Genomic DNA, 15,220 nt, shown 5'->3' with positions numbered 1-15,220 from the left:
AAAATGCTTTATGACTGCAACATCGGACGTGACGACCAAGACCTGCTGGAGAGGCCGATCTGTGCAAAGTAGCAAGTGACATCCACTACAATCTGAATTGCGCCTTGAGCGAAGTGACGCAAACACACAGCCCACTGTTACCAAAGTCACAGATTGGACCAAGAGTGATGAAAGCTGTCAAAACAGCACAAAGAAATGATTCGAACAAAACAGAAAGACAAAAGCAAAGACCAGAGCATGCAAGAAACAGAAAGTGCATTTACCCTAAAAAATGAAGAAGGCGCAATACAACCATTGAGCGAGTCAGACCGCCCAAACTCAAATACAAAGTTGGCACTTCCAGAAGGTGCAGATTCAGGTGCACAATGAGCACTGCCTCAAAAGCACACACTCCCAACAGCAGTAAGGAGAGGTGCAAAATACACAGCAGACACTTTTGTAAAACTTCAGCCGCCATTTGATACAGCCAAAAAGCAGAATATTTGTGCCAGATAGCCAACTTGGATCACAAATTTGGATGACTTTATCAATGTTGTACCGTCAGGTCAAAGAAGCATTAGAAGCCCAGTTCAATCCGATGCCAGATGTCGACAATCAAGCGAGACAACAAGTTGGTGAAACAATGGATGAGTATGTTGTGAGACTTGATGTGCTTAACAAGCACCGTAAGTTTAGTAAATTTAATGATGAAGAATCTATGCACCTGAGAGTCATCAATGTTTGCTTGTTGGGACTCATTCACAAGACGCATGTTGAGAGAGACACTCAGTTTAGAAAAAGTACTAATGGCTGCCAGAGCCAAGGAACAGGCAGGACAACAAGCTGCCCAAAATGGAAGCAGGAACAGCAAAATGTGAATCGGCGTGAATCATGAAGAGTAAACACAAGCACCAAGTAGATGCTCATATGTCGTCATCTTCGAAGTAAGAAAGACTGTGTTTCTGTTAGAAATGGGGTTGCTGGTTGGCTAGCATAGGCAGCTCAGTCAGGAAGGGGCCACCACTCTAGTCAGCGCAAGAGAGCTACACACCCACGATAACCCCTGCTCACCCACTTGGTAGCTTGGCAAGGGTAGTCAGGCTTATCCCAGAGGCAATGTGTAAAGCATTTTTACAACACACACAACACTAGTGAAACAATAAATACACCACAAAGAAAACTCCACAACAAGTTATATAAAAATAGACTGTATTGCACAAGACATCATTAGACCAAAAATGATATGTATCAATAATACTCGCTACACAAGCAGTTGTCAGATCATCACACAGGTAACTATTACTCTGCTGAAGCAAGCAGTAGTCAGGTCAGCATTATTACCAAAATAAATGCACATATCATGAAAACATTCCCCTCTGCATATATCATGTATCCTGAGAGTATATACATCCTCCCAACAAGGCAAGCACAACATATATCCTCCCATCAGGGCACGCTGAGAATGATGCAGAAATGAGGGCAGAAATCATTACAAATCACTTCCTATATGTAGGGTATCATGCGGCTGTGCTGCACCTTCACGTTAGGTGGCCCCACAACACACCCCATCCAGCTCAGGCGCTCCTATCAGAATAAATATGGTAATTCCTGCCATAGTCACTCTATCATAGGCAGAAGCTCCTGTGCTCCCCTTACATTATTCATGGTGGCCGAAGAGACTGGGGAGGCACGGGACCTCCGTCAAGGTTTTCCTTCCTGTCCTGGCAACCCAAGTATTGTCACTCAAACAAAGAGAGGGGCTTACCCCAATGCAAGACCTGAAAAGGGGGCAGGCTCACATGTGGATCCTCCAGTAGCAGAGAAACCTTTTGTGTTCCCTGCATAACCTAAGTCATCAGGGCAGCTGCTCACTGTAGGACTTTCCTCCTCCCAGCCACCTTGTAGCAAGGGAGCACATCCACAGCCCTCCAGGGCTTCCCAAACCATTCTGCTCAGATCCTTGGGGCCACTGCCTTCAAGCCAGTAGAGCGGTGGCTCCGATCCATGGCAGCAGCTCCTCCACACCCACCCGGATTGCATCAGTGATTTCCATAATGGAAGTGCCTGCCAGTGCCCCGGGGGCACTGCATGAAGCGCACTCATCCGCTCGATCATGGAGGGCTCCTCACAACCTCTTATCCGACAGGGAGGGGGACCCTCAGACATCGGGAAACAGGGGTGCTTCCTCGCGCCTGAAGGGACAAAACTTCAAAACAAGCAAAGTCAAGCATGCTTAATGCGCTGTGCTGAAATGATCGAGCACTCAGAACAAGCAATAAAGCGCTCTTCACACACTCATGCAAGAATGGCGTGCTCTCCACAGGCTTCCCAAGGGTAGAGGACACTCCACTCATGCCCAACTGCAGAACAACCATAGAAACACAGGGGAGCAGGGGGCACACCACTCAGCCCCTGGACAAGCTGTAGAAACATAGGACTGCAGGACTCAGGCAAGCAGGCCAGCACAGAGGTCCAGAAGGAAGCAGTGGCAGTCCCTCTAGTGCCCTAGCAGGTCACAGGTCAGTACAACAGCAGAGCAGTCACAAGTCGGTTCCTGGCAAGTCCCTCCAGCAGCATCTAGTGTCCAGCAGTGTCTCTGTTCTGTCTTCTGTCAACATGGGGGACAACCCCCTGTACTTATACTCCAAAACGTCTTTGATCTAAGGGGGAACTTCAAAGGAACTTTAGAAGTGCACAACATCCCCCTTATAGCTTCAGCCCTGGCCCCAGACATCAGTAGGGGTAATCAGCACATAGTGTGAGGGCATGCCATAGCCTATTCTCATGTAAGGTGTGAACAACCCTCCCTCTCTCTAGTCTAGGAAGACTAGCAGTATACAGAGGCCTCCTCTGTCACACTCAGCCTTTCCTGTGTGATGGCTGTCTAGAAAGTATGCACCAAGTGGAGCTGTCACTCTACCTCAGACATGGATTAGAGTCAAGCGGCAAAAACACAAGGGTTATAAGATGTTAGAAATAGGGTCTCTAGTTGGCAGAGGTATACACCCTTGTCCAAGTAGGGAGTACAATCCTAGTCAGGGTAAGTCACAACACAACCCAAATTATCCTATGCTCACCCTCTGGTAGCTTGGCGCAGACTAGGCAGGCTTAACTTAGAAGGCAATGTGTAATGTGTTTGGGCAAAAACCCATACAGTAACATAGTAAAAACACTACAAAAACATACCACACAGGTTTAGAAAAATAGATAATAATTATCTGAATAAAATGAGGTCAAAATGATGGACATCCAACGTACATAATTTGTAAAGATTAAATTAATTTTTTTTAAAGATTAAATCTCACTGAAGCCCTTAGAAATACAAATAGTTCCGACTACGGCTATCCAGCATCCTTGAGAGTCGTTCCCAATAATCCGAACCACAGGCACTGGTCACAGTGTCACACTAACCCCCAGGTACAGTACCTTTTGAAAACAAAGAAGTAAAGACTTCGCACCGAGTTGCGGTGATGAGGCGTCGCTGGAGCCAGTGCAGCATCAGTCCGTTACGGCTTCCAGGGAGATGAGGAATTGGTTCCATACTCTGAGGCAGGGAGAGGTGAGGAATCGGTTCTATCCAACTGAAGGAGGAGCTGGTGCGGCGTCCGTGGCGATGTGTCGGTTCCGTGTGACCAGGTGGGATCGATGGGTCCAGTTGGTCAAGGCATGATCTGTCGACTTTGCAGTGTCGCAATGACCTTGCCTGATGTCAGCGGTGTTGCGGCAATGTCGGACTTGTGTTGCAGGCCATGGTCATTGCATGCAGCGATGTTCTCGGAGTGGGAGCAGGCTGCAGCATTTGTGATGGCATCGCTGAAGTTGTTCCTGGCATCGCTGAAGTCAGAAAACTAGCTAAAAGCTAGCTGGTGATGTATTTTTGGGCCCTCAGACTAAAGAACAGGAGGCAAGCTCAATCCAAGCCATTGGAGAGCACTTTTGGGGAAGGCAGAGTCCTTCCAGCAAAGCCAGAGGCCAGCAGGTCAGCAGGGCAACAGCAGGGCCTCAGTCCTTTTCAGCAAAGCAGTCCAGATAAGTCCTTTGGGCAGCCAGGCAGTCCCTTTGACAGAGTGCAGGTTTAGATCCAGAAGTGTCTGATTTGGTGGGGTCAGAGTCCCAGTTTATATACCCCAAAATGCCCTTGAAGTGGGGGAGATTTCAAAGAGTGGTTTTGATGTACACAAGTTCCTCTTTGAGCCTAGTCTTCTCTGCCAGGATCCCTGTGGGGTTATCAGTCCTTTGTGTGAGGGCAGGCCACTTCCCTTCCTTCCCAGGGAGACCCATTCAGTATGCAGATGAATGCAAATGTGACTGAGTGTCCTGTGTTTATGGCTGTCTGGTTGGAATGCACAAGGAGAGCTGTCAACCAGCACATACCAGATGTGCATTGGAGACTAGATGTGTATTGGAGACAGGCTGTAAGGCACAGATGGTAGTGAGTGCAGAGAAATGGCCACTTTCTAAAAGTGGCATTTTTTAAATAGTAACATTTAATCCAAATTACCAGTAAGCAGGATTTTCTATCACCATTCTGGCCATACTAAATATGACATGGCTACTCCCTCCAGATCAGAACCTACCACTCAAAAGTATTTGAAGGCAGTTTTAATGCTAGTCTATGAGAGGAGCAGGCCTCATAGTAGTGAAAAACAATGTTGTGAGTTTTTCAGTACCAGGCCATTTAAAACACATAGGTATATGTCCTGCCTTTTACTTACACAGCACCCTGCCCTATGGGTTACCTAAGGCCTACCACAGGGGTGACATATGTAGAAAAAGGGGAGTTTAAGGCTTAGCAAGTAGTTTTAAATGCCAAGTCGAAGTTGCAGTGAAACTGAACACACAGACCTTGCAATGGCAGGCCCGAGACATGGTTAAGGCGGTACTTATGTAGGTGGCACAATCAGTGCTGCAGGCCCACTAGTAGCATTTAATTTACAGGCCCTGGGCACATGTAGTGCACTTTACTAGGGACTTACAAGTAAATTAAATATGCCAATTGTGTATGAGCCAATGTTACTATGTTTTTAGGGACAGAGCATATGCACTTGAGCACTGGTTAGCATTGGTAAAGTGTCCAGAGACCTAAAGTCAGCAAAAATGAGGTCAAAACAAGAAGAGGAGGAAGGCAAAATGTTTGGGGTGACCTTTCAGAGAGGCCATTTTTCAACATAAGCACAGGGAAATGCCCACTTTCTAAAAGTGGAATTTCAACAATGGTAATAAAAAGTCCACCTACACCAGTAAGCAGCATTTCTCACTACCATTCCAACCATACCAAACATGCCCACGCCACTTCTCATAGATCAGAAAACACCACTTAGCCATTTAAAAGGGAATTTCCACTGCATTCCCATGAGACAGGCAGCACTCACAGCAGTGAGAAACCAAATAGGCTATTTGTTCCTACTAAGACTAACAGGCCACACAGCAAGGCACATGTCCTACCTCTGACCTGAGCGTTAAGACAGATGTCTGAAATGTGATGAGTCCCTGGTGATGGATTTGCCAGGACTTTGCACCGTCATCATGTGTCCCTTGTGTGCCACAACTTTCAGATGTTCAACATCAAACAGAGGATCTGTCTTTCACTTCTGTTTTTGCTCAACATGAACCCAGTCACCTTCTTCGAAGACAAACTCCTGAGCTCGCTGTCACTGATCAGCATATGTCTTCATTTGACATTTTCGAGCAATGTCAGTAGCATGAACCTCTTCATCATTCCGGGTTTGTTCAGTTGTCCACTGTGGTAGTTTGCTTGTTATAGCTCTCCCGAACATCAAGATGGCAGGATTCTCACTGGTGGTACAATGAGAAATCAAATATAGGCACAGAGGGTTTGACATAATGCCTCACTCAGCTCAATTCCCTCCATCAATGCACGTTGGATCACTTGTTTCAGGGTTCCCATAAAACGTTCCATGACACCATTAGCCTGAGGCCACAAGAGTGTACTTTTCTCATGCTTGACCTTGGGCCTCATTACGACTTTGGCGGTCCTTCCTCCAAAGCCGCTGCAGGCAAAAGACTGCCAGTAGTGGAGGTATTTTGCCCACCATATTAGGAGTGTTTCACTAGGTGTTTTTGCCCGCTGGCCCTGCGGAACACTCACCACAACATTGACGCCGGCTCTTAATTGAGCCGGCGGAAACAATGTGGTGTGTCGGGTGCGGATTACAACCACTGGGACCACCAAGCTGCAGGCTGGCTGCAGCCTGGCGGTGTTGGCGGTTGGACCGTGGCGGCTCCGCCACGGTCATAATGGGGCGGTTGGACCGCCCTGTCTGCGGCAGTCCAACTGCCATCGCGAGGCTCATAATGAGGCCCTGAGTCTAGTCAGAAACTCCTTAAGCTCCTTGATATTTAATGGTGGATCATTGTCAGACTTGAAAGTGTCTGGTATGCCTCACACTGCAAATATGTCACCCAGCCACTGAATTACTTTGTCGTGGGTTTTTGATGACATTTCCTCTACCAAAGGAAAACGAGAATACTCATTAATAACCACTATTAGATGGTGTCTGTTTGCTAGGGACCAAAAGAAGTCTATGGCCGCTCTTTCCCACACACATGCAGGAAGATTAGACATGGTTAGTGAATGCTGGATCACTTTAGGGGAATGGCAATTGCATAAGTGAAGCTCCTTTAATTCCCTTTCAACTTTCTCATCTAATCCTGGGAACGACACTCGGTCTTGCAGGGCTCTTTTAGTGGCGACGATGCCACAATGTTCTTCATGAGCGAGGTCAATGGTTTGCTGTCTCAGACTCTCATGTATGACAATCCTGGAGCCTCTTAGCACAATGCCTTCTCTAGTGACAGACAGTTAATATTTTTGAAATTCAGCTCTGTAACTCAGGGGTCAAACATTCTGTCTCCATGATTGCACTGACATAATGTTTTTAAGAGCAAGCATGGCTTTATCGGCATTTGTAGCTGAAACAATCTGTTTGATGGATAATGCCAATGGCATGCTGGGCCTTACAATGAAGTTGATGTATTCCTCAGCAGTTTTCGATGTTGAGCAGTGCCACTGTAGTGGTACTTGTGAGAAATAATCTGCCGGGTTCTGGTTGTTGATTGACTTATGCACAATTGTATAGTCATACTCTAGTAAACACAAACCCCATCTCTTAATGCAAGAGGGCATCTTTCCAAGTATGGTGAGCAGCGCTTGGGTGCCTGTGACAATCGTGAAATGCTTTCCATACAGAAACACATGAAAATGTAGACAGGCCCACACCACAGCCAGACTCTCTTTTTCTGGCTGGTAATAAGGATGTTCATGTCAGACAAACTTCATCTGGCATACACCACAATGGGTCTCTGAACATATGGATGTCCATTATTCTGAGCAAGGATTGCTCCCAGCCCCACTGGGCTCGCATCAACAGTAATCGCAGTGCATAGATTAAGATCAAAGGAGGCCATCTCAGTTGCATTTTCAATTGCATGCTTTATTCTTTGGAAACTTTGTCCATAGTTAGAGGACCATTGGAACTAGACATTTCCAGGGCTCGCAATGGGGCACTCACTGTAGAAAATTCACCAATGTACCTTGAACACTAGCTGACCATGCCCCAGAAGGACTGTAGGATGGTGACATCTTGTGGAGGGCTGGTGACTGGCAGAGCTCGTACTTTGTAAGGATCAGGAGTTATACCTTTATCAGAAAATACATTTACAAAGAACTTGAGTTTGATTTTGGGAAATTCACACTTTTCTGCATTTAACATGAGACCTGCATATGTAAGTAATTGACACACTTCCCTGAGAGCATTATCATGCTCCTTCTGTGTTTTTCCAAATACCAGTGTATTATCAATGTAATTGAAAGCATGCGTCATAGGTTGAATCATTCTCCGTATAACATCTTGGAATATTTCTGCAGCAGATGACACTCCAAAACTCAATCTTTTGTATTTGAACAAACCAACATGAGTTGAAAAAGTGGTAATTGTAGGAGGCTGGCCTGGCTTGTAGTGGGTACCAAGGGTTACTTACACTCTGTACCAGGTCCAGTTATCCCTTATTAGTGTAGAAGAGGTGTTTCTAGCAGCTTAGGCTGATAGAAGGTAGCTATAGCAGAACAGCTTAGGCTGAACTAGGAGACATGCAAAGCTTCTACTATACCACTGGTGTCATATGCACAATATCATAAGAAAACACAATACACAGATATACTAAAAATAAAGGTACTTTATTTTTGTGACAATATGCCAAAAGTATCTCAGTGAGTACCCTCAGTATGAGGATAGCAAATATACACAAGATATATGTACACAATACCAAAATTATGCAGTAATAGCAAAAGGAAGTAATGCAAGCAGTGCAAAGTTACAATAGATTGCAATAGGTGCACATGGGTATAGGGGCAACACAAACCATATACTCCAAAAGTGGAATACGAACCACGAATGGACCCCAAACCTATGTGAGCTTGTAGAGGGTCGCTGGGACTGTAGGAAAACAGTGAGGGTTAGAAAAATAGCCCACCCCAAGACCCTGTAAGGTAGGTGTAAAGTGCACCTACAACCCCCAGAGAGCACAGAATTCGTGATAGGGGGATTCTGCAAGGAAGACCAACACCAGCAATGCAACAACAGTGGATTTTAGGACCTGAGTAACTGTAAGACAAGGGGACCAAGTCCAAGAGTCGCGACAGTGTAGAGAGTGGACAGATGCCCAGGAAATGCCAGCTGAGGGTGCAAGGAAGCTGCCACCGGGTGGAAGAAGCTTTGTGTTCTGCAAAAACGAAGAGGACTAGGAACTTCCCCTTTGGAGAATGGATGTCCCAAGTCGTGAAGAAGCTTGCAGAGGTGTTCCCACGCAGAAAGACCACAAACAAGCCTTGCTAGCTGCAAGGGTCGCAGTTAGGGTTTTTGGATGCTGCTGTGGCACAGGAGGGACCAGGATGTCGCCACTTGGATGAGGAGACAGAAGGGGCGCCCAGCAAGTCAGGGAGCCCTCACAGAAGCAGGCAGCACCCATAGAAGTACCAGATCAGGCACTTAGAAGAGGAGTGAACTGGAGTTCACCTGAAGTCAGAAAAGGGAGTCCCATGATGCTGGAGGACAACTCAGAAGGTTGTGCACTGCAGGTTAGAGTGTCGGGGACCCAGGCTTGGCTGTGCACGAAGAAATCCTGGAAGAGTGCACAGGAGCCAGAGCAGCTGCAAATCACGTGGTACCCAGCAATGCAGTCTAGCGTGGGGAGGCAAGGACTTACCTCCACCAAACTTGGACTGAAGAGTCACTGGACTGTGGGAGTCACTTGGACAGAGTTGCTGAGTTCCAGGGACCACGCTCGTCATGCTGAGAGGGAACCCAGAGGACCGGTGATGCAGTCTTTTGTTGCCTGTGGTTGCAGGGGGAAGATTCCGTCGACCCACAGGAGATTTCTTCAGAGCTCCTGGTGCAAGAAGGAGGCAGGCTACCCCTAGAGCATGCACCACCAGGAAACAGGCGAGAAAGCCGGCAGGATGAAGCGATACAAGGTTGCAGTAGTCGTCTTTGCTACTTTGTTGCGGTTTTGCAGGCGTCCTGATCAGCGGTCGATCCTTTGGCAGAGGTGAAGAGGGAGATGCAGAGGAACTCTGGTGAGCTCTTGCATTCGGTATCTGAAGAATTCCCCAAAGCAGAGAATCTAAATAGCCAGAAAAGGAGGTTTAGCTACCTAGGAAGGGGGATAGGCTAGTAGAAAGGTAAGAGCCTATCAGAAGGAGTCTCTGACGTCACCTGCTGGCACTGGCCACTCAGAGCAGTCCACCTCTGTTTCCAAGATGGCAGAGGTCTGGGACACACTGGAGGAGCTCTGGGCACCTCCCCTGGGAGGTGCAGGTCAGGGGAGTGGTCACTACCCTTTCCTTTGTCCAGTTTCGCGCCAAAGCAGGGCTGGGGGATCCCTAAACCGGTGTAGACTGGCTTATGCAGAGATGGGCAGCATCTGTGCCCATCAAAGCATTTCCAGAGGCTGGGGGAGGCTACTCCTCCCCAGCCATCACACCTATTTCCAAAGGGAGAGGGTGTCACACCCTCTCTCAGAGGAAATCCTTTGTTCTGCCTTCCTGGGCCAGGGCTGCCTGGACCCCAGGAGGGCAGAAACCTTTTCTTGAGGGGTTGGCAGTAGCAGCAGCTGCAGTGGAGACCCCGGAAAGGCAGTTTGGCCGTACCGAGTTCTGTGCTAGAGACCCGGGGGATCATGAAATTATCTCCCCAATGCCAGAATAGCATTGGGGTGACAATTCCATGATCTTAGACATGTTAAATGGCCATGTTCGGAGTTACCATTGTGATGTTATACATAGGTAGTGACCTATGTATAGTGCACGCGTGCAATGGTGTCCCCGCACTCACAAAGTCCGGGGAATTTGCCCTGAACAATGTCGGGGCACCTTGGCTAGTGCCAGGGTGCCCACACACTAAGTTACTTTGCACCCAACCTTCACCAGGTGAAGGTTAGACATATAGGTGACTTATAAGTTACTTAAGTGCAGTGGTAAAAGGCTGTGAAATAACATGGACGTTATTTCACTCAGGCTGCACTGGCAGGCCTGTGTAAGAATTGTCAGATCTTCCTATGGGTGGCAAAAGAAATGCTGCAGCCCATAGGGATCTCCTGGAACCCCAATACCTTGGGTACCTCAGTACCATATACTAGGGATTTATATGGGTGTACCAGTATGCCAATGTGAATTGGTGAAATTGGTCACTAGCCTGTTAGTGACAATTTGGAAAGCAGAGAGAGCATAACCACTGAGGTTCTGGTTAACAGAGCCTCAGTGAGACAGTTAGGCATCACAAAGGGAACACATACATATAGGCCACAAACTTATGAGCACTGGGGTCCTGGCTAGCAGGATCCCAGTGACACATAACAACCACACTTACAACATAGTGTTTTCACTATGAACACTGGGCCCTGGCTAGCAGGATCCCAGTGAGACAGTGAAAACACCCTGACATATACTCACAAACAGGCAAAAAGTGGGGGTAACAAGGCTAGAAAGAGGCTACTTTCTCACAGTAATGAACCTACAGTTTTCTTCCAATTTGAGTTGATGGTATCTCTTGTACAGGTCAAGAGAGGAAAATACTTTAGCACTGTTGAGCTGCATGATCATATCTGCAAAGTGCAGACCAGGATGTCTTTCTCTCTTGAATGCTTTGTTGGCTTGGGGCAGATGCACACTGCACCTCCAATGTCCTTTTTTGTCTCCACCACCATGGGTGACACCCATAGTGAGGGACCAATAGAGCGGTTGATAATGCTGTGTTCTAACAGTGGTTCTAGTTCCTTATCAACCGCTTCTTGCGGGTGAACTGGTATTCTGCGGTGAGGCTGTACAACAATCTGGATGTCTTCATTAATGTGAAGTTGCACCTTCATTGACTTGAGCTTTCCTATGCCATTAAATAGCGACAGGAACTGACTCACAATTTCTGATTGCGTATTTAGGTCGTAATTGATAGGTATCAGTCCCATGTCAGGAGCAGTTGCAAAACTAAGCAGGCATGCACTGAAGTACTGTGAAGAACGTAGATTGAGGCTTGCACAGACATCTTCTTATGTTGTAAGGTTGCTGTGAATGATCCCTGACTCCGCAATGGTTTGTGAGTAGCCCATGTGTGCACCTTCATATTTGACTCTTTGAGTCACTGTACAGGTGCCAAACTGTTAAATTGTTCTACTAGCCTGGTATTGATCGATGCACCATTGTCTGTTACAAAGGATATGGGACAACCATTGACCTTTAGTTTGATCTTGGGGCAATGTCCATATGAATTCTTTTGTTTTGTTGATTCGCTTGTTTTGTCGTTCCTTTGTCTTCTTTGCAAGCAGCAAGGCCCATGGGTCCATGCTGCTTTATTTTAGATATGAACATTGCACATTCACCCTCTTCACTGTTGCTCAATGATGATGTCAAGGAATTCTTGCAGGATGAACTTGATGACAATCAACTTCGTTTAGCTTCCACCTGTTGCAGTTGAGGATGCTTTATTGTCTTTGTGGGAGTGGCAAGAATGCTTCTGGAACCTTCTGGTGTCTATTTTCGCATCTCACTGTGACACAATTGCCTTCTTTTTTGCTTTGCAAATCTTTATGAATTGGTTCTCCTTTCCGCAACCCTTTTACATGTGTTCAATGGCTGGACATTTGCTTTCATCTGAAAATAAAAATCCACATAGGAAACTGTTGGACCTGGCCCTTTTTGCAGGGTCATAACCAAACTTTTTGCCTTCCTCCTCCTGCTTTTCTGACGTCTTTTTGTTGGCTTTAGGACTCTGGACACTTTATCACTGCTGATCAGTTCTAAAGAGCATGTGCTCTCCCTTCTAGAGTTGGTATGATTGGCTTATTCCTAATTGCCTTATTTAACTTACATGTAAGTCCCTTGTACAGTGATATCCTTTATAACCAGAGCCTATAAATTAAATGAAACTAGTGGGCCTGCAGTGCAGCTTGCACCACCCGCAGAAGTAGCCTTGCAAACCTGTCTTAGGACTGCCACCGCAGGGCCTGCTTGCGCAGTTTACTGCAACATGGACCTGGCATCACAATTTACTTTCCAGGACTGGAACTTCCATTTTACTACATATAAGCCACCCCTTAGGTAGGCTGTAGTCCTATGGGCCCAGATCTGACATTTGACCCTGTACCCTTAGTGTCCACTCCAGGTACAGTTCAACTACCTCGTATCACGCAATCTGGCTGAACTGTGCGAGCACCATGACGAATGATTATAGAAATGTAATGCTGCTATTGTTCATACCTTTTTATTTAAAAAGGGAGGAGATGTAATGTCTTAGGCCTGTGAGCACCAGGAATAGCGGCTCTGCAGGAACTCAATGAAAGATTTATATAATCATTTGGGAGGTGTTAAGGTGTGGTTATTAACAGTTCTGAAGTAAGGAGGAGTTTCAGTTTGAACTTTGTATACGGATGAATAAAGACTCTGTCTACGAGCTGTGTGTGTGGTGTGTTCTTGTGCATGGTCCTGGGCTCAGGAGGATGTGACAACAGCAAAAATAAAGCAACTTTTTTGTTTCAAAATCTATGAGTCTCCCACCTGAATCAGGTCTGTTGTCATGTATGGAGTACATGTTGACAGATGCCATAGCCATAGAACAAGGACTTCCTTCCTTTACCCTATTGATGTGCAATGAAGCATGTCGTGACTGCAAACCCGAATATGCTCCAGAACCCACATCTGGTGTTTAGTAAAGTTTGCCCCTAAAGCAAATCACCTGCCCTTGCAGGGCCAATGATTGTTGTTCCCTTTGAGAAATGTTTACTTGAGCCAATGCTTGTTTTAGAACCCGTGTTAATCTGGAGCACATGTCAACTTGTTGCCTGAGCTTTTGGCGTCTTCATGGCTCAGACTGGGTGTGGCCAGGTACAGCAGCCTCATGACTCAGACTGGGTGTGCCAGGTGACTCAGACTGGGTGTGGCCAGGTGCAGCAGGTATTTAAAGCCACAAACAGTCTTGAGGTGATTGCTTGCTGTCAGAGGTCTTCAGATGCAGAGTGGGATTATCTCCTCCTCTGCGCTGGTTCCTGGATTGTTTATTCCACAGTTCAGCGTCACAGATGTCGATCCTAGAAAAGAAGAGATCAAGAAGATGAGCATCATAAAAGGCGTCAACGTGCTACATGCGCTTGAAAGGCTTCTTACCGGTTACCTTTGATAGTTGATTGCCCGATGTTCTGACAGGCAGCACGCACTAGAAGAGCATGTTATCAGTGTCCTTGGTTACTAGAATACTTGTCACCTGCCAAATAATAACGCTCATTGTTATTAGCTCGCAATGACAGTACAGATTTGAGTGCGTATTGGACAATTGTTATTTTAACAATGTGCTATGAACATGTTTGTTATAGTTGAGTTTCATGTAGCATTTTTGTGATGCTTATCATTGCCTATGATAATGACCACTCAGTGCTTGGCACACGCTGGTTTCAAAACGTGAATCAAAGGTCTGTTAAATCCATGTTCAATTGTCACTGTGATGTAACAGTGATGACACCAACTACATACAACAGTGAGCTTTAGTATATTAACCCTGTGCTCTTAGTGTGGTTAAAACACTGAACTGTGTTCTTTCTGATACTAACACTCTGCGCTGATTAATCCCAGAATATTTCAGAAATCTAAATACTTAAGAATTGATTTTCATTCTTTATCGCCTGTTATATGTCTATGATTGCAAGTGTGACTACGTTTTAGAAAGTCTCATCAAGACCCAAGAAATAAGATTTCTGGAAAACTTTAGGTAGGTCTTCCAGTGGGGCCACATTGACTTGGGAACAAGGTGAGAATACATGTAGATATTATAGAAGGCTAAACATTGTATCTGGTTGCAGGTTTCATACTGTTTCTTGAACACTCCTAGAAAGAGGGCAGAGCCATCAAGAGCAGGAAAGGGGACCCTGACAGGTACAGCTAGTTTTTGATAATCGGAGAAGAGTAGTTTTAGAATATTGTTCACATGAAAAGTGTTTTTTGACTAATGTTTAATTCATCATAGAAGATATCTGCTCTTCGTAGACCACCACTAACCATCCTGATACTGCCAGGCGACGTCTGTGTTTCTTTCTCTCTCTCGTCCATCCCCTTTCCCCCAGAACTTTCCTGTGCCGATCACATACAAGTAAGTGGGAAGCACGCAACATCTAGGTGGAGTTGGGAACAAGCAACTTGGGTCAGCATTGTGTCTCCGTGGGGCTAACTGGTTAATGCTTGACACCTGGCATCCTTGGCATGGTTTCCGCTGGCTTTTTTGCCTTCTGACCTCCTTTTTTCAGATTACATTTTTGTTGGCTGTTGGATTATGTGCACTTTACCACTGCTGACCAGTGCTAAAGTACAGGTGCTCTGTACTCTAAATTTGGTAATTTGGCTTATCTACAATTGGCATAATTAATTTACTTGTGAGCCCCTAGTAAGGTGCAATAAATGTGCCCAGGGCTTGTAAATTAAATGCTACCGGTGAGCCTGTAGCACTAGTTGTGCCACCCATTATGTAAACAATTATCAGGCCTGCCACTGCAGAGCCTATATTTAGAGTCTGAAACTGCCATTTTGACCTGACAAGTGTACTCACTTGCCAAGCCCAAACCTTCCTGTTAGTTATATGTACGTCAACCCCAAGGTAGGCCTTAGTTAGCCCCAATGGCAGAGTGCAGTGTATTTAAAAAGTTGGACATGTACTTTTATGCTTATTATGTGCAGGTTGTGAAAACA

The sequence above is a fragment of the Pleurodeles waltl genome, chromosome 4_2, assembly GCF_031143425.1.
Source record: "Pleurodeles waltl isolate 20211129_DDA chromosome 4_2, aPleWal1.hap1.20221129, whole genome shotgun sequence".
Lineage (NCBI taxonomy): Eukaryota > Metazoa > Chordata > Amphibia > Caudata > Salamandridae > Pleurodeles > Pleurodeles waltl.
The sequence above is the reverse complement of the archived record's forward strand: the minus strand, read 5'-3'. Positions refer to the sequence as shown.